Raw genomic sequence first — 19,473 nt, 5'->3', positions numbered from 1 at the left:
TAGTGTGTGTAAAAATGTGACTAGCACAAAAATAATTTCTTTAAAACTAGGAAAGCCTTGGTAAGCCATGAAATTCTAGCTTTGAATTTGCCTTTATTTTCTTGATGGACAAACACTGTACATTTCACCTCCTATAAATTTTGGTAAATCTCTAAGTACCCAAGAAAATACATACTATGAGTTCTGCACTGAATCTGTGTATATGTATGTACACCTGTGTGTGTGTGTATGTGTGTATCATCTTAAAGGAATGGGAATTTTTCATTACAGTATCTCCATAGCTAAAATCGAGGTTTAACATTCCCCATTCCCACTAGCCATGTTTCCCAACAAGGCTGTTAAACACACATATCAGGAATTAAAATAAATATATTGGTCATGCACAATATACTCCACACTATACTCATGAATACAAATTTTATAGAACCTATGTGATCTGACTGCAGAACACATTTTGTGATTAATTAGACCTAAGGTTTTAATAAAGAAACAGCAGGTGGGGTAACCACAAAATTAAAATCCCCAACAGGCTCGAAGTAATAAAGTCATAAATATAAAAGCATTCAAAATACCTCAGATGCCTTTTAGAATAACATCCTCAACAACTTACAATACACTTTTGTTATCAGCAGAGGGCACTGTTTCTAAAGCCTGACAGATACCCTTGACGCTCCGGATGTTCTTTGGAAAACACACAACCTGTCTTACATAACATAGGTAGGTTTGTCATACTGCAATATCTAGAGCTTCTGGGAAACTGACTATCCAAAGAAACAGTAGAATTTTGTTCAGTTTCAGAATACCAGAGTTCATATAATTCAGTTGTATTGAATATATTTGATTGGTTGTTTAAGTTCAGACATTTCCCCCACTTTTCAGAATATCTATTAAGAAAAAAATGGGATATAACAATTACTTGTCAAACAACTCCACCAAAACTTGGACATTTTAATGATCCTCTTTTTGTTCATATGAACTTACCTGAGCCAGGTTTATCCTTCCAATTGGAATTCAAGCTTCTGCAAAACCCACAATGCATTTTGGGGGTTCTCAGAAATAATTCAAGTTCATAAACTTTTTCTTCCTGTAATTTACACTGTTTCAGTTTGATTTGTCCTTAGACTTGTGTAGATTGCATGTAACTAAAGCCAATGGAGTTACAGGAGTTTAAAACCCATGTTGCTCAGAGGAGATTCAGATCCATTTTTCTTCCCGGGCAGATTCATTTTAAAAAAAACCAAACAAACCAATGACACTCTTTTCTAACTGAAGGGAAGCCTGTGCTATGTATTAATGATTGCAGAACAACCACGAAGTTAGGCTGACAGAAACCTAGTCCTCTAGGTATGGTATATACACTCTATTGATTCATTACCATTGTCTTTCCTGTCACTCTACCTGTTTTCCCATCATCTACAAGGCATAGTCAGTGAGTGTTGCATGTTTCTCACTGAGCCCAATCTACACAGGATATGGGTCTGTTAGATACAGAAAATCAAACGATAAATAGCTAGATAACTAGATAGATGGATGCAATTGAAAACAAAAAGCTTTTTTTTTTTTTGTATTATAGTCATGACTAAGGGTTCCAATTGGGTATCAGGTCTCAAATGTTTTCAGCCCTGTATGGTCAGGAAATGAAACAAAAGTCCTTGCTCCAAAAAGCTTCCAGCCTAAGTTTATGACAAAATGCAACAGATGGATAGAACAGATGAAAGGGACAGAAGAGAGAAGACAAGGTAACAGTGAAATGAATAAGTTTTTCACAGTAAGTGATAGAAGCAGCTGATGACTTGCCTAACTATGGTAATCTGGCAGATGTTTGTAGATATTGGGGCAGAAGTGAGTTTTAAGGTGGGATTTGAAGGAGAATAAGGAAGTGACTTTACTAATATTTTTCAGGGAGTTTTTTCCTATGCATAAGGGGGTGTCAATGAGAGAGAGCACCAGTTAATTTGAGAAAGAAGCAGACTGGTGGGCCATAAAGACTGAGAATGGTGTTGGAGCAAAGATAGCAGTCAATGTCCCAATAGGATAACAAACCACCTAGGTAGGGTCCAGCCAAGTCACAAAGGACCATGAATGCTAAGATGAGAAGCTTGTGAAAGGGGGAAAGAATGCAGTACAGTAACTGCTTGCCACCTTCAGTGACTGTTGGCCAGGTTTCATGTGATTATCATGAATTTTCTCCCATGCAGAACAACAGAGGGGAGTATTCAGTCCACAATGATCACCCAGGAAGGAACTCCTCCTATAATCTAGTGAAGGTTCTAGTGAAAAATGCACAGTGAGGAAGAAAAACCCCAAATAAATGAAGAAAACAAGCATAAAAAATAACCCTGTGACAATTTCTCCTGAAAACAGTTGCAGGAGATGCAGTCCCAAGATTTTAAGAATCAAAGGATGATGATTTCATAGTGTTTACATGGCTGGAGGTAGTGAGATTGAATTCCTCAAAGTTAATGATCAATAACAGACAGACAGACAGCGGAAAGGCTGAAAAGGTGATAAGCAAGGGAAGAACCATCATGGAAGAATCCTCCCCTTTTCAGGGTTGGAAGGCTGGCATAAGAGAAGGCAGAGAGTTTCTTGGGGATCTCTCTCTCTCTGTCTTCTTAAGAGATCAGAATGGATTGATTTTTCTTTTAGAAATGCAACCTGCAAATGTGTTTACGAATCAGAGCCGCTGTTGTGTACAGTTGTTCCGACATACAGAACAACGAAACAAATACCCATGCTGAGTTTTTGAGAAGGGAAAGAACTTCTGCCTCAGTCCCATCATACAGTTGCAGCTAGATGCTAACCTGTCTGAACCCCTGGATCCATCTCCTTTCAGCTCTCTGACTCATCCACTTTCCAACATTTCAGCCATATTTCTACCTCGTTGATGAGATTCAGTCATAGGTCCTGATGAGGTTTATACTGTGTTATATTAGTGCATGTACTTAGGAACATAAGAATTGCCCTACTGGGTCAGATGTCAGGTCCATCTAGTCAAGAATCTTGTCTCTGACCGCAGTTAGTGCAAGATGCTTCAGAGAAAAGGATAAGAACCCCATTGTAGGCAGATGTGGGAAAATATGCCTCCTTCCCTCTCCCCTCCCCTCCAGTTCGGTCTCATCCTGTCTTAAACCTTGAAGTATTTACACTATTTTCTTTCTTAAAGTCTCTATTTTGTTTATAACCTTTGATGGAATTTTTTGTTCATCAGGTGCTGAATGGCTGTATTACCAGGAACATGGCAAATCATTGTCATTGGGTTCATTTCCAAGCTATCTAATATTTTAAAGAAAAAGAAAGGAAAAAAAAGAGAGACTTTTGGGACTCACTAAGGCTTGACTTTAAATAAATAAATAAAATAAATAAATAATAATAATTATTATTAATAATCTCAGTGTATCATTACTGCTAATATTTCCATGAGATCACGTGGGCATTTTGCCATTAGAATGCTCTAAAATCGATATGTTTGTCTGTGGATATCTAGTTAGTTAATAGATAAGTGCCAGTAGATGGCACTTGGGAAGATACAGTATTGCTCATTTGTTCTCTAGGAACAATAAAAGCTGTTGTGTCATGAAAATGGCTTCCAGTGTACAGTTCCTTACATCGGCTTGTAAGCACACAAACTATAATAGCGAGGTATGAACTACGGGTCTAGCCTTACAAACACTTAGACATGTGCATCACTTTTCTCAAGTGATTAGTCCCACTGAAGTAATTACTAATACATTAGGCCCTGATTCTGCAAACACTTGAAGTCAATGGAACTATTTACGGTAGTAAAGTTATGTTCAGGATAAAGTACAGAATCTGGCCCTAGTGCATCAATGATGTGTCTAGATGGGAAGGAAAATGTGTAGGACTTTGGAGGGGAAAGTAGAACACATTTTGTCTCCAGGGGTGAGGTGGAACTCACAGATCTGTAAAAAAGCAGAATCTTATGGTTTGTCATTGGTGCAGCCATGCAACAGATTATCTGCCAAGAGTGGCGAAGAATGGAATGCCACTCAATTTTCTCATTTCATTAATTTTTAAAGCACTGAGATATAACACCTGAAAGATGTAAAAGGTGCTGGATGAAGACAGGAGTAAATCTAAGCCAATGTCCAACAAGGAAAGTTTATTTCAATTTGAAAAATTCTATATAAAGTTCTAATGAGTTTTGGTGGTGAGGACAGGAGCGAGGTTGACACACTCTGAATTTTTCTGACATTGGATGAATTGTGCTCTGCAAAGGTCTTTGATTAAGAAGGGATACAATGGCAGTAGATGGAAAAGGGTCTAATTCTGCTTTCACTTACACCAGTGTATCTCTATTGACTTCAGCAGAGTTATTCTGATTCATGCCAGAGTGAAGGAGTTTAAAAATATCAGTGGATATATTCATATATAGTTAGAATAAAGAAAGCTGTTTCTAATTTTAACAAAAGCAATGTTTTATTAGCATTAGATCACCTGAGTTCCTGCCCAGTGCATTATTACTCTAGGTACTCTGGATCTTGCAGGATTGTTAACACAGTTCTTGAAATGCCTGCAATACTCAGAAGAGAAACAAAAGTGGGTATCCAGGATAGTATTTCTGAACAACTTTGGCTATCCGACCTTTTGTTGATTTGCCACAACCTTAATGTTTGGTTGGGTTTTTTTACTAAAGGTATGTTTCATGTAAAATTGACAGAATATGTATTTGTGTTATTACAGTTCTCCAAGAGATTAAAATGAGACTCTCTGATCTCTCTGGAACACAGTAAGCATTTCTCAACATTACTTAAATATATTTCTATCTGATACACAGTGGTCTAGATGCTCTCTGCTTACTGGCAAATACATACATCGAGGTGCTATGCTGGCTGTCAGTGGGAGCTAATATTCTTCAAGAAAAACAGACATATACAGAGAATTATGAGGAAATTTGCACTTTAAAAACTGAAGACACAAATGACAGAGATCAAACTGCTCCCTGATTCATCCTGTGTGCAAAATATCATGACAATAAGGCTTGATTTATTGTGTGTTGTGCTTCTTCAGCAAAAAAAGGGAGCAGATGGAGAACAAGAGTTCTCCTTGATATATATTTCCCCATAAATTGGGCACTATTGAAATGAGTTTTTTGCATGTGAGTAGAGAATAAGGTTTAAAAAAGAAAAATGTTCCTAAAAACAAACAGCATTTCAGTACTTGGTATCATCAAGGTAATACTCCAGAATTCAGTCAAGGTCAGCACTCTGTTCCCTAGTTTAGCTAGAATCAGCACTGTAACTTTCCATCAACTAGATAAGAAAACAGTGCCTTTGACCCCTGAGATCAGTCGGTGGCATTTAGCAAGCAGCAAGGCATTCTGTGTGTATCACATTACAACTGCTGCACAGAGTCCTCTGTACCCTGTAGCTGAATAGTCAAGTCTAATAATATAGTTGCCCTTTATGAATATACAAACAGGATGGCAGGAAAGATTATTTTAATCAGATCTGAATGCATATGAGAGGGTAACATGCAATTAGATGGATTATGCAATTATGCTTTTAACTAACATTTCAGCAGAAATCAACTTAGGGAGCAGGGGAAATCTTCTAAACAATTGCCAGGTAGCACATCAGTTCTCAGATTGTCATGTAAATATTACATTTTATTAGACAGACACTGCTATCTAATAAGGGTTATAAAAATACTGGAACCCCAGACTGTTAATTATTTTTAGATCTTCCTGACCCATGGTTGTATACCAAGAGGGTCTTCATAAGCTCTATTGCACTCCATATCGTGTTAAGGTGCTCTTTGCTCCTCACATGGGATACATTTGCAATTATTTTTCCTAAAGGCTCAGGTAGTTTTGTTTGATTTTTTTCCCTCCCCGTATAATTGTTCAACTCAGAAGCGTGTTTAGGAGAAACTACAGGCTTTCTTATTTCCCAAGCAAGCATTTGAGGAGTACCTATGGAGGAAGCATAGAAGAAGCTATTTGCAGTATTACCCGTCACCATCACTATGACCTCCCCCCAGCCCCCCACCGCAGTGTGAGTCTCCACATGCAGCATATGGTAGGTATCAGAATAGCCTGCTAGTGGATATGCCCAAGAGTGAGCTCTGTGCATGAAGAGGAACACCAAAGATGGGGGGAAGTAATGAAAAAGATTATAAAGCCTGTCCAAGAATGACAAGTAAAAGGAACAATAGATTTAGTCAATTCGACTGTGGATCCCATGACTTTCAGAGTCATTACCACCAGCCATCACTAGAAGTGAGACATTCACAAATGGAAATCTAGGGAGGGTCTTGTTCCAGCTGTAAAAATCACTGAGCGTAAACTAATCCAAAGACAGTGAAATAGGAAATACAGAGTGCTTGATCCTGGTTCCCACTCTGACCCCTTTGCTCTACTTAAACAATGATGGGGGGAGTCCCCCTGCATGTGGCAATCTGTGCCTGGAGATGGCATAGCCATTGGTGCATGGGGATAAGCTTGAGGAGGGAGGAGGAACGGCCAGATGTCAGTATTCACTGTTGAGCTCTGGCTATGTAATAGGTCCTTGGGGATATTAGTTTTTTATTTCAGTGGGACTATTTGCTGTGAAATATGAGTAAAGGGGTCAGAATCTGGTTCCAAAGTAGGAAATAGTTTTGCCCATGGCTACCATTATTTGGAATGTTCCAGCTGATCATAAAACTAAAGCTATGAGCAATCATCATACCTGGAAGAAGAGAGAGACTGGTTCTTCTGCAGTATGTTTCACTGAAAACAAAAGAAACAAGAAAATTAATCTTGTCTAATGAGGAGGAAGAATTTTCATCAGCTGATATCCTATTCTAGCCTATCTCTGCACTGTTAATGGGAAAGAAACGTAATACCTACTTGGGTCTTGCTAACATCTCACTGGTTTGCAGGCTGCATATTTACCCAAAGTGTTTGCCTTATTGTGTCAGTCTACATTGCAAATACTAAAACACCCTTTTCTTGGTATGCTGCATTGGTAAATGATAAACATTGATGCATAAAATAATAGACTTTTCAGGGGTATAGTTCTAGCATATTTAAGTTGAATTATCTTTTGTTTCTCACCACTTTTCAGAGTACTCGCAATACTCCCATACGATGTATCAGTAGAAATTCTTTGTTTCTCACTCCAGTTATGTCTTGAAACCTTTCTAGCTCCTTATAAAGCTCTGCATGGTTGATACTGGCCATTAAAATATATGTTTGTAAAACTGGCCCTTTTGCTACAGAAAAATGGCAATTTTCACCTTGGGTTGGTAATAGCCCTAATGATAGGGAACATGAAAGGATATTCAAATAATGCATAAATATTTTAATATGTGAAGCAAAAGGCAAAGAGGAAAGTTGTGAAGAAGAGTGGAAACATCAGCTATTCACAATTCTATACAAATGGAATCTGAAATAAACCAAAGGAATTTAGAAGGATAAAAAGGAGGCCTGCAGATTCAGGAAAAAAGCCTCTGATGTATAAGTGTTATTGAACCAGAAAGAAATAATGAGGCCACAGGTAGCAAGACAAAAGATGGTATTACGAATGATCATTTAAAATAGAATGACACACTAAGCAATGTACCCTCTGTTCTTTCTCTTTTGTTATTAATTCAGGGTCAATCTTAGTAATTAAAGAGATCTCTAGTACCCAAGCTTGATTGGTATGTATACACTAATTATTAGTACGGCTCATAATAGAAAGGCACGTATGTTACCAAGTCTGCTGAACTAAACTTTGCAGATGCTGACAAATATGACAGGCTGATTTCAGTGCTGTCTGGTTCTGATAATTGCTTATCCCTTGCTAATACTTACAATAAGGTTATTTAAAATCCCATTTGTTCCTCTTTCCACATCCTGGATAAAAATATATGTCAGGTAGATTTCATAAATTTTCAAGCACATGTTTGGACTTCTGTTTGATTACTCATCATTTTGTTATTGGTATGTTATGTTTATATATATTCCTGTCTGCAATTTAAGAACTTGCTTGCTCAGTCAAAAGAGCAGGGCACTGTGTTAAAATGTCAGTATATCTTTCTTAAAATTTTTTGGCAAGCTTGTATTCTTCCCTTCTTAGCATGACCATTGAGGTTTATGAGAATCTGGTTCATGAGAGAGCTGTAGGCCTTATAAAAGCCTGGTTCAGAGGTCAACACCATAAATGCAAGGAACATAATAATAAGAAGGAAAGAACGGAAAGCATGTGAATTTAGAAAGAAACGTGAAGTAAATGGGAATGTGAGAGAGTTGGTCTAATCAGAAACTGGCAGAACTATTTAGCTTCCAGAACACAGAGCATATACAAAGGGCAGGTTCCAACAGAAAGGAAAGGGCGTGTGTGAGTATACTGGAGGAGGAGGAGTTGATGGCAGAAGAAAGAAATGGTGTATGCAGACTGACTACAGCAGCATAGCCAATTTGTACTAAAGTAAAAGATACACGATTGCAAATATTACAGCAGAGCTCTATGGCAGGATAAAGCCAGACATGGAAATCTTTAGACTGGTCAAGGGAGGGAGTTAGAACATAGTCAAGGAGGATTTGAATTGCCTTCGTACTGACTGGAGTAAAAATTACACAATGTCATAGAAAGGACACAGTTTTCCTGAGGTTTTATTGGACCATTTTCATTGCCATTTCTGCTTAGTCCTAAGAAATGCACGGGAATGACAAACACAGCAAAATCTGATGAAAGCTAACACGCTTCTAAAGTTGTGTTCAAAGGGTAATAATGCTAAACTATTTGCTTTTTCCTAAAAACAAGAAGTGAAGAAATGTATAAGAGGGTGGGAAGAACTTTACTGAAATAAATTATTGTCCAGAGACCATTTATGTTTCACTCTAGTTATTTCTCAGTGACGAAACAGCAGAGCAAAGCCAGTGTATTTCAGTAAGCTGAAGCACAGAAATTCTATAGGAATAAACAAAAAAAAAGAAGGCTCACAATGTCTGAAGTATCTTAGAAGGAGTGGGAGGAGTGGATGGTTTATAACTGGAGTTGTATAAAAACCTTTCAAGATAGGTTCAAAACAAGCTTGTACATTTTTCATATCACAACGCTTTTGCAGGCCCTATAAATGGAACAGGTTTGAGTTCAAATAACAAACTCAATTTTCCAATAAGATTTGAATTGTAGGTGTGCATGTACATTTGGATGGACTTGCATGGGGTTCATTTGCAATGGTTAAACTAGATCCAGTCAGGATGCGGGTGCTCACTGATTTTGGTAGATGTCATTGTACTGAGCCAACATTGTATTATCATTTGATAATGGGACTGTAACAGGGTCGGCACCCACCTCTTGAGAGCGCCCACCTTGGTTGGGAGTGTCCATAATCTTTAAACCAGTCTCAGCCCTGCTATTGGGCCATTCCCCTAGCACTTCCTCCCTGGAGGCAATGGTTTTGCCCTCTTAGTCTGTTTTGGCTCAGTCTTCAGCTGGGCCTTCAGACAGTTCAGTCCCCTTCTGGGGGTTTACTGATGTTCAATTGTAGGCCCTTCCCCAGTGGTCTACGTGGGGGATCCGGGCCTGCCCACTACTCTGGGCCCGAGCCTTCACCGATGACTTAACATTAGCTCAGGGCCAGTACCCAGCCCGGGGCTCTTCCTTGCTCCCCCGGTCCCTATTAATCCTGGGCTGTCCATTTTGCTGCAGTTCCTTCAGCCAGCCACACCATCCACGCTCCTCCAGCTCTAGTGAGGAACTGCACTGTCTCTGTAGCTCCTTTTTATAGGGCCCTCTGAGGCCCTGATTAGCTTCTTCCCCGAAGCCACTCTAGCCTGCTTGGAGGACCTCTCCACTGTTCCTTACCTGGGACAAGTGTGGCAGGACCCTGAGGCCTCCATCAGGGGGCCTAGTCCACCATGTCACAGGGACCCAATAAAGGGAAGAGAAATGGAGGCTACTCCACAGGGTAGTTTCAGGAAGTTTTTCTGTGGTACCAAGCATTCCTTTCTTAATTCCATCCGATTAGTAGTTATACCCCAGGTATTATCCTCAACAATTCCTCTCCCTCCTTGCTGTTATGTCCTCTATTTATTGTCTCTTAGTCAAGCTACACATATTTAGTTTTTAATAATATTTCTTAGTAAGTGAATCCCTCTAGCTCCTTGTTCAATATTGTTACACTTCACTGAACTCCCAGTTTCTTTCTGCCCACATTGAAACCAGTGTTTCAGATGAGGTCTGATCAAAACATAACTTCTTAACTCCTTTCTACCTTCTTCCCAATCACCACTCTCCCCTATTCCTTTCCGACCTCCCACTGATGCCCTCTGTCACTCACCTGGGGGTGAGGCATAAGGGTGGCATCCACCAGCCAGATATAAGTGGAGGCTAATGGTTTGGCCTAATGGAGTTTGGCCTCTTGGAGCACCCAAGGTGCCAGCCCTCAACCTGAATAACCTGCCTGACTGGAGGGTGGGATGTGCAGTGTGGGGATTCTTATCCATTTGCAGGATTTGGGGAGAAATTGGGTCAGAAAAAACTAGGACATAGAAAACACCAGCAGAGCCTCCTGTTTATTCCTCTTGCCTGAACCCACCTGCATGAAGCTGCATCCCACACTATGGAGAATGAGTTACCTGGAAGGAAAAATAGCAACCTCCAATGCAGATAGGTGCAAGTTCATTGGGATAGGGAGCAATTCTCACAGCAGTCTGGGGAAAGGATAGCAAGGGACAGCACACTCTGCTTTTATCAGGGGCAGGAAACTTGGTGCCCTAACACTCTACTTTTACCATAATCCCATTTTAATGGAGTTGCTGGAATTGAGTGGGGCTAGTAGCCAAACTGGAAAATTCTGCACTATTTTGCTCATACAGTCTTTCCCAATAAGCATGAAAAGTGGCAGCCTCACTATGATAACAGAAGTCCAAACAGAGCCAAAATATTCACAGCCACCTTTGAGAAAATGTTTGCCAACATACATAAAACACTGTTATGTGACTATTGGTTGAACTAGAGGTAAGGCTGATTTTGAATGCACTTGTAGTCAAATGTTTCACACCATGGTAGTTATAACCAAATGTGAAAATAAGTGGGTACACAGATTTCTTTATTTAATTAAAATGCTCTGGCTAAACATATAATTACAAAATCTTTGTTATTGTTTTAATAGCTCTGGAATGAGTATGGTACGTGTCTTACTAAACGCAAGTGAGATATCTTCCAGTTTCTCTGTACAAACTTGTGTGTCCATTGTTGAACTGTTGTCCTCTCTCACAACATTCAGAGGCTGAAACCAGATATCACTCCTACAGCAACAATACACCAGGGGAGTATCTTCATTGCTCCATTGAACCAAAGTGGTTCCTCCCTCTAGCTGTACCAATAGGAACTATGCTTTGCTTCTTTAGCTGGATGTCATGTTTTGTGTATCCTACAAGTATAAAATACCAACATGCAAATGCAGAAAGTATAAACTTTAATGACATTTTGGAATGCAGAAGCGTTCTTAAGCATAATATTGAGATCACCCTGACTGTGTCCCTTCTTTTTTTAAAAAAAAGTTTTACCATCAATTTATTATAGAATGTAGTTGATTTTGGGGAGTGGGAGAGCAGGGGAATGAGGAGTGAGGAGGCAAAGATTTTTGTCAAATGATTTGTTTTCAGCTGTGTGAAAATAAAGACACGTGGCCCAATTGATAGGCAAATTGAAAGGAAGAAGTAGAAGAAGAAGAAGAAGAAGAAGAAACAACAACAAGAAACCCACACCCCTTCTGGGCTGAAACCAGTGCCAGGATGTCCAATAAAAAGAAAGAAACCATTAGCTAGATATCGATTTAATCCGTTTTTAATGTGGTTCCTTTCCTGGCTAGCACTTACTTTGTCTTACTTGACTTTTGGTGTAGCTATTAACTGGTTTTGATCAGCTATCACTCTTCTTTAGAGAATGAGGGCTTTCCACACAAATGCTTCAAAAGATTTTTTTCCCCTCAAACAAAAATCAATGGCAGCAAACCCAGGCCTTCTGAACAACCCCAAAATAACCAGCTAGTCTGCATGCCCAATGGAGGAGAAAGTTAATTTGGGAAACAGATTTTAATGTCAATCCTCAAAAGTCCCATTATTAGCAGCAGCCAGTGAAATGATTGTTTTAAAACCTACACAAGGACCTTGGCCTAGAATGTCCACACAGAGCCACATTCAGGAAGATATTTTCATTAACAGAGCTCCTGAAGCCTGCAGGGAAAAGGAGGACACCTGCTTTAATACCATCCACTCCTGTCCCCAAACCTATGCAGAGCCAGCCCTCTGTAGGGTTTGGGATCAGTGCACAAGAATGGGTAGGGAGAACTTGTGTTTTCTATGTGCATTGTCCCTTCAGCCTATATAGAATCTGCTGAAAAGGTAATACGACCTCAGACTGTCTTCAAAGCCCCTTCTCACCAGGAAAAGCTTTTAAGGAAGGGAAAGCCCCGTTGGCACAGCTCAGGCAGCTGTGTTGATGTGGGGAATATATGGAGCAGAGTGCCAGTCTGTTCCCTCCTGGCCATCCTGGACATTGGCTATCTTGGATATTTATTGTTTCAGGACTGAAGCCCCGGCTTATTCAACATGGGGACACAATAGGGAGTGGCCCCCATGGTGCAACTATCAAGGCAAAAGCCCTGCAAGGTTTCCTTTAAAGAGCTTTCTTACACCCAAAGTTCCACTGCCTGATTTTATCCATTAGAAAGGGAGCTCTAGCTGCTTGTCTTAAGGTGGGGAGGATTTGAGTAGGATTTATAGGTGACTTTCTAGTCACTTCAGACACATTTAACCCCAGGCTTGACAAATTTTTTAGGTCAAAAAATAACAAGATTTTCCAGATGTTTAATTAGCCACTAGAGAGGACTCAGACATTACAATGAAGAGAAACATGTTGACACTGTCAGTACCAGAATAATTCATTAATTATGATACATTAAAATGTATATAAGGGCAACAGAGTTAAAAGAAAATGCATTCGGCACTTCACAGCAAGCCCTCCATACAGGAGAAGTGGTATGAAAATCAACTTTCACATACAAAGGACCACATTCTGCTCTCATTTACACACAGGTTGGTCTAAAGAAAGGAATAAAGTCGCACTGGTATGAGTGTGCAGGATTTGGCTCTATGTGTTTTGATGTCTTAAAAGGAAGAGAAAAAAGAAAGCAACAATAATGTATCACGGCAGCACCTAGAGACCCCAGCTAAGGCTGGGCCTAAAAGTGGTTGGAAATTTCCTGACAGTACACTTTTCTGTTGGAAAATGGTGATTCTACAGAATCAAAACATTCTGCAGGAACTTGTCGATTCCAGCAAAACTTCTGATGAAAGCCAGACAATCCTGGTTTCTGGTCAGCCTGGGGTCCCTTAGCTTCCCTGCTCTCTAAGCAGACAGCTCCCTGGGGAGTCAGGCAGCCTGAAAAGGGACCTGCTTTGGGAACTGGTTCCCTGACAGCCCAAGCAGCTGCTTCCCAGGCCTGTCCACTCCGCAGAACCCCAGCTCCATGGGGTACAGGCAGCCCCAGGAAGCAACTGTCTGGGGAGTTGGGCAACTGGGAGTAAGCTAAAAAAATCTATTTCAGTTCTCCTGAAATGGAATTTTTCAGAATTTTTTAAAAAACTTTTCATTCTGATTCAGGACAATTCTGCCCCACACTCCCCCAAATCAAAATTTTCCACAGGAGGAAAGTACCATTTTCCAGCCATCTTTAGTTGGGGATTCATTGTGTTTGGTGCCGTATGTTACTCCTGGAGGAATTCTGTGCCACTGCGCAATGCAGACTTTTTCAGAAATTACTGATGTGTGCACAGAATTTCCTTTCCCCATAGAAATGGGCTGCAGTGCTGTTGGCTGTCACTAGGGGCTGCTGGACCCGGCAGAGTCCAGCTCGCACTTAGAAGTCACTGCCAGGGGAAGGGGGAGGAAGCTACAGTTCCCAGCATGTCCTGAGGGAAGGAGATGGCATCAAGCTGTTTCTCCCTCTGGATCCCTGGGCTTGGGGGAAGGGGGGCACACCTGGGCTCTGGGAGTGTGTGTGCAAGTATCTGGGCAAGGGGGGCCCTGCGGCTGGGCTCTGGGGGGATGGGGAACAGGGTGCAGGTATCTGGGTCAGGGGTGTGTGACTGGGCTCAGTGGGAGAGTGCAGGTATCTGGGTTGGGAAGGCCCAGTGACTGATCTCTGGAGGGGAGGAGGTTTGGGTGTATTGGCTGGGGTGGGGCGGGGGTGCACTGTGGCTGGGCTCTGGTGGGAGGGGTAGTGGGTGTCTGGCCCCCAGCAGAATGTACATACACATAGTAAGAAATCATCCTTGTCCCAGAGTTTGCAATCTAAATTGACAGACAAAGAGAACATTATTGTCCTTATTTACAGATGGGAAACTCAGAGACACCATGAGTAAGAGACTAGAATGAAGTCATCAGGAAGTCAAAAGTAGAGTCAGAAGTTGAGTCCACATCTCCTTAGGCTAAATCCAGTATCTTAACCACAAGACCACCTTTCTTCCTACCTCAGCCTAAATTCCATATAACTATAGAACTAACATATCCTATCAACATATATTATTGCATTTGCTGTTAATGCAAGTTAGGTCTGAATTAAAATGGATTAAAGTTGCCATATTTGAAAATGAGCAGGCATTGTGCCAGATTTCTCATGAACTGCAGTGTTGTATACCATACTATTCCCCTGTCTCACCCCTTCTCTCTTTCTAACCAGGTTAAAAACATTAATGGGATATATCATTTGTGTTTTGTCGTACATTAAAAAAAATCTGTGAAGTGGGGAAATGTATTTATCCACATCATACTGAGTGAAAGGCTTATATAAATAAAAAAAAATGTTTGTCATGAAAACTAAACCTTAACAGGGGCAAAACCCACTGCCTTCGATAGCAAAGGCAGTTAATATCTCCCTCAGACTGCACAGAGCCCTTGATTAGTAGGGACCAAGATTTTTCAGGTGTTAAATTAGTCTTAAAAACAAATACATCCCGCTCTGTGAATGGAAACTGACAAAGGAAAATTAATTTGTATTTTATAAAGGGGCTGCAGAGTTGAAAATGTTTATTCTGTAATTCCTATCATCTCTGCAGGCATGCAGAATTTTACAAATATCTGACTTAATTGGCTATATTTCACTGCCATGAAGAATCAAATAAAAAAGATCAAGGAAGTTTCATCCCTCTGGTATTTTTCTCTTTAGGAAGCACACCTAATGTACTGTGCTAAAATAATATATTAAGGTGAGATGGACACCTTTACCTGACATGAGTCATTTCTCCAGCACACACCAATGTTTGGAGTCCTCCACTTTTAGCACATATTATATCTGGGGGAAAAAATACAAGCAAATTCTTTCCACGTAGAGCCAACTTATGACCCAACCCAGCACCATCAAGAAACAGAAGAGAATAATTTCAGAGGCTACAGACTCCTGGAGAATAATAATTCTTGTTTATTCCTCTTCCTCATACTCATAAAAATCTGAATTGTATAGATGTGGTTTACAGTCACCTTGTACTGATGAATTGTTCACCACCAGAAAGCTAACGCATTGTTGTGTCTTCCCCATGCCCATGGGGGCTTTTGATAGTTCAGCTATTTCTGGGAACACTTGAAATTAACTCAGACATTTTGAATCCCAAAGTGCCATCTCAGTCACCTTTCCTATGCTAGTGGAGTGCTCTTCAAAGAGCCCTAACAGACACTGTATGAAGTTGCAGTGATGCTAACTATAGCCCATATTGACAGGTTTCAGAGTAACAGCCGCGTTAGTCTGTATTCGCAAAAAGAAAAGGAGGACTTGTGGCACCTTAGAGACTAACCAATTTATTTGAGCATAAGCTTTCGTGAGCTACAGCTACAGCATCCGATGAAGTGAGCTGTAGCTCACGAAAGCTTATGCTCAAATAAATTGGTTAGTCTCTAAGGTGTCACAAGTCCTCCTTTTCTTATAGCCTATATTGTACCTTCTAGTTCTACATTCAAAGACGATTCTCCAACATAGACCTCAACCACCTCTGCACCACAATACCACTTCCCCATCTATATGGTCTAGGAGAAATGAAGGAGTAGGGTGATGGGTAGAGACTGGAGTGGGACTCACTGGGATGTAAGGATGTATTATCTTACCCATGGGTTGGGACAGGCCAAATCCCAGGAAGAAATGGGTGGAGAATCAAAGACATATAATTTTATCTGCTTCTTGCATGGGACAGGACTTCTCAACATGGATGTGGAAATGGCTGATATAGAATCAAAGAGGAAGTAACTTGTGGTGGAGGCCAGGGAAGCTGATGGAGGAGGAGGAGGAGATGTCGGAAGGCATGGGGAAACAGGGTTTTACTAAGTAAAAAGGATTTGCATTTATTGGGATGGTTTGAATAAAGGCTGAATTACAGGTTAGGATTAGGATTTTGGGGAAAGCAAAACATCGCTCTCTCCACATCCCTTGAGGTTGGTCATTTCATACTAGTGCTGAGATAAGGAGGGCGACAGAAAGGTCATATAGAAACAGAAGTGAAAGCAAGAGAGAAGTGGGCTGGGCTTCAGGATATGTGGTTATTACTTTAGGCACCAAGCCTGTGCTAAAAAGAATTTTACAGCTACAAAGTTAAATTAGGAAAGTCAGAATTAAGATGAGCCATGTAACCTTAACTCAACCCTGGTATTCAATCATATTCAATCACATTATAACAGAGTCTTTAATTACATGATCACATACAGTTTTTCAATCAATCAATCAGCCTGTGGCAGATATCCAGCATAGAAAATATCAGACCAAGTTAAACTTTGGCAAAGCTATAAGCAATTGAAAACAGGGTCTTAGAACGGGAAGTGTCAGGCAAGCTTAACTCTAACTTTGCCTATAATATTGAAGGCCCAGTATACAGTGAGTCCAAAATAAAACACTTCATGTGCTTAGCATCCTGCTTAGGTGTTCATTCTAGACTAACATCTCACACCACTCTCCACTTAATGGACTAGCTGCCACGTGGGAATCCCTCAAGGGAGAATAAAAAAGTATTCATTAAATGCAAAATGCTAAACTAATGCAAAGTTAAAGCTGGCACATGCATCTAAAAAAGTCAGAACATGGTTTCAAAAGCAATACTTTGGAGTTCAGTAGAGCTACTCTGAATTTACAACAGTTTAAATGAAATAATATGGCTGAGAGTGATTCATAATTTAAATGCAATGTCCAAGGGTGCTTTTACCTATTTGGTTTTTTTAAAAATCTGAATAGAAAATATGGCTATGAAAGAAATTGCACAGAACAAATTAATATAAAAAATCTAATTATCTTCACCATTCCTCCTCCAAATGGCATGGGTTTATTTTTCTGTATTTATTTAAATACCCTATTGCCTTCTCTAGAATTTACAGAGAAAGCCTTGGACACTATGTGTCTGGAAATTTGTATATTAAAATTTGATCCTTTCAGGTTTATATTTGCTTTTATTTAAATGGTCTCTCTATATAGATAGTTTATCCTCCCCTTATGCATTTGCTATACCAAGGAGTATAATGTGTGTTTATCTGAACTCAGGAGTCATTTGTCCTTTATTAAGTTTAAGATGTAAGATATAAAAATAATTGTGAAATTTGGGTTGTATAATGTCCCCTGAGATTTACTCAGTGGTGTTACTGGCAAGCAGAATCATTAGATAAGCTAAGTTTCTTCAATTTTACACAAATGCAGTACAATACGGATCAGAAGGGATCCACCAGAGAATCCTTACTGTCTGCTGTTACTTAGGATGGGCCTGATTTTATCCACAGCTTTTCTCTGTTAAAAGCTTCTGAGTATAACCATCAAACTTAAGCCTATCTTACCCTGGAGCACAAAAACACAAGAATTGCCATGCCACATCAGTCTAGTCCATCTAGTCAGTATTTTGTATTTGACAGCACTTACTGCTAGATGCTTCATAGGAAGGTAGAAGGAGCCCCATACTGGACATTAATAGAATAAATTTCCTATAGGGGAAGTTTCTTCTAACCTCCATCCATTAGTAGCTCACTTATGCTCTAAAGCATGAGGGATTACAGCCTTTCAGAATACATATATTTACCATATTTTATGTGATGGTGGATGTTCTCAATGTCCACTGAAATGTCTCATTTTTTTTAGGTTTCAGAGTAGCAGCCGTGTTAGCCTGTATCCGCAAAAAGAACAGGAGTACTTGTGGCACCTTAGAGACTAACAAATTTATTAGAGCATAATCTTTTGTGGGCTACAGTCCACTTCATCGGATGCATAGAATGGAACATATAGTAAGGAGACTATATATATATATATATATATATATATATATATATATATATATACACACACACACACACACACACACACACATATACAGAGAAGGTGGAAGTTGCCATACAAACTGTAAGAGGCTAATTAATTAAGATGAGCTATTATCAGCAGGAGAAAAAAAAAACTTTTGTAGTGATAATCAAGGTGGCCCATTTAAACAGTTGACAAGAAGATGTGAGGATACTTAACATAGGGAAGTAGATTCAATATGTGTAATGACCCAGCCACTCCTAGTCTCTATTCAAACCCAAGTTAATGGTATCTTGTTTGCATATATTAATTCAAGCTCAGCAGTTTCTCGTTGGAGTCCGTTTTTGAAGGTTTTTTGTTGCGGAATTCTTTTACTGAGTGGCCAGAGAGATTGAAGTGTTCTCCTACCGGTTTTTGAATGTTATGATTCCTGATGTCAGATCTGTGTTCATTTATTCTTTTGCGTAGAGACTGTCCGGTTTGGCCAATGTACATGGCAGAGGGGCAGTGCTGGCACATGATGGGATATATCACATTGGTAGATGTGCAGATGAACGAGCCTCTGATAGCATGGCTAATGTGATTAGGTCCTATGATGGTGTCACTTGAATAAATATGTGGACAGAGTCGGCATCGGGCTTTGTTGCAAGGATAGGTTCTTGGGTTAGTGTTTTTGTTGTGTGGTGTGTGGTTGCTGGAGAGTATTTGCTTCAGGTTTGGGGGCTATCTGTAAGTGAGGACTGGTCTGTCTCCCAAGATCTGTGAGAGTGATGGGTCGTCCTTCAGGATAGGTTGTAGATCCTTGATGATGGGCTGGAGAGGTTTTAGTTGGGGGCTGAAGGTGATGGCTAGTAGCGTTCTGTTATTTTCTTTGTTGGGCCTGTCTTGTAGTAGGTGACTTCTGGGTACTCTTCTGGCTCTGTCAATCTGTTTTTTCACTTCAGCAGGTGGGTATTGTAGGTTTAAGAATGCTTGAGAGAGATCTTGTAGGTGTTTGTCTCTGTCTGAGGGATTGGAGCAAATGCGGTTGTATCTTAGAGCTTGGCTGTAGACAATGGATCATATGGTGTGTCCTGGATGGAAGTTGGAGGCATGTAAGTAAGTATAGCGGTCAGTAGGTTTCCGGTATAGGGTGGTGTTTACGTGACCATCGCTTATTAGCACAGTAGTGTCCAGGAAATGGACCGCTTGTGTGGATTGGTCTAGGCTGAGGTTGAT

The sequence above is a fragment of the Eretmochelys imbricata genome, chromosome 7 (assembly GCF_965152235.1).
Source record: "Eretmochelys imbricata isolate rEreImb1 chromosome 7, rEreImb1.hap1, whole genome shotgun sequence".
Classification (NCBI taxonomy): domain Eukaryota; kingdom Metazoa; phylum Chordata; order Testudines; family Cheloniidae; genus Eretmochelys; species Eretmochelys imbricata.
This window is presented reverse-complemented; position numbering follows the sequence as displayed.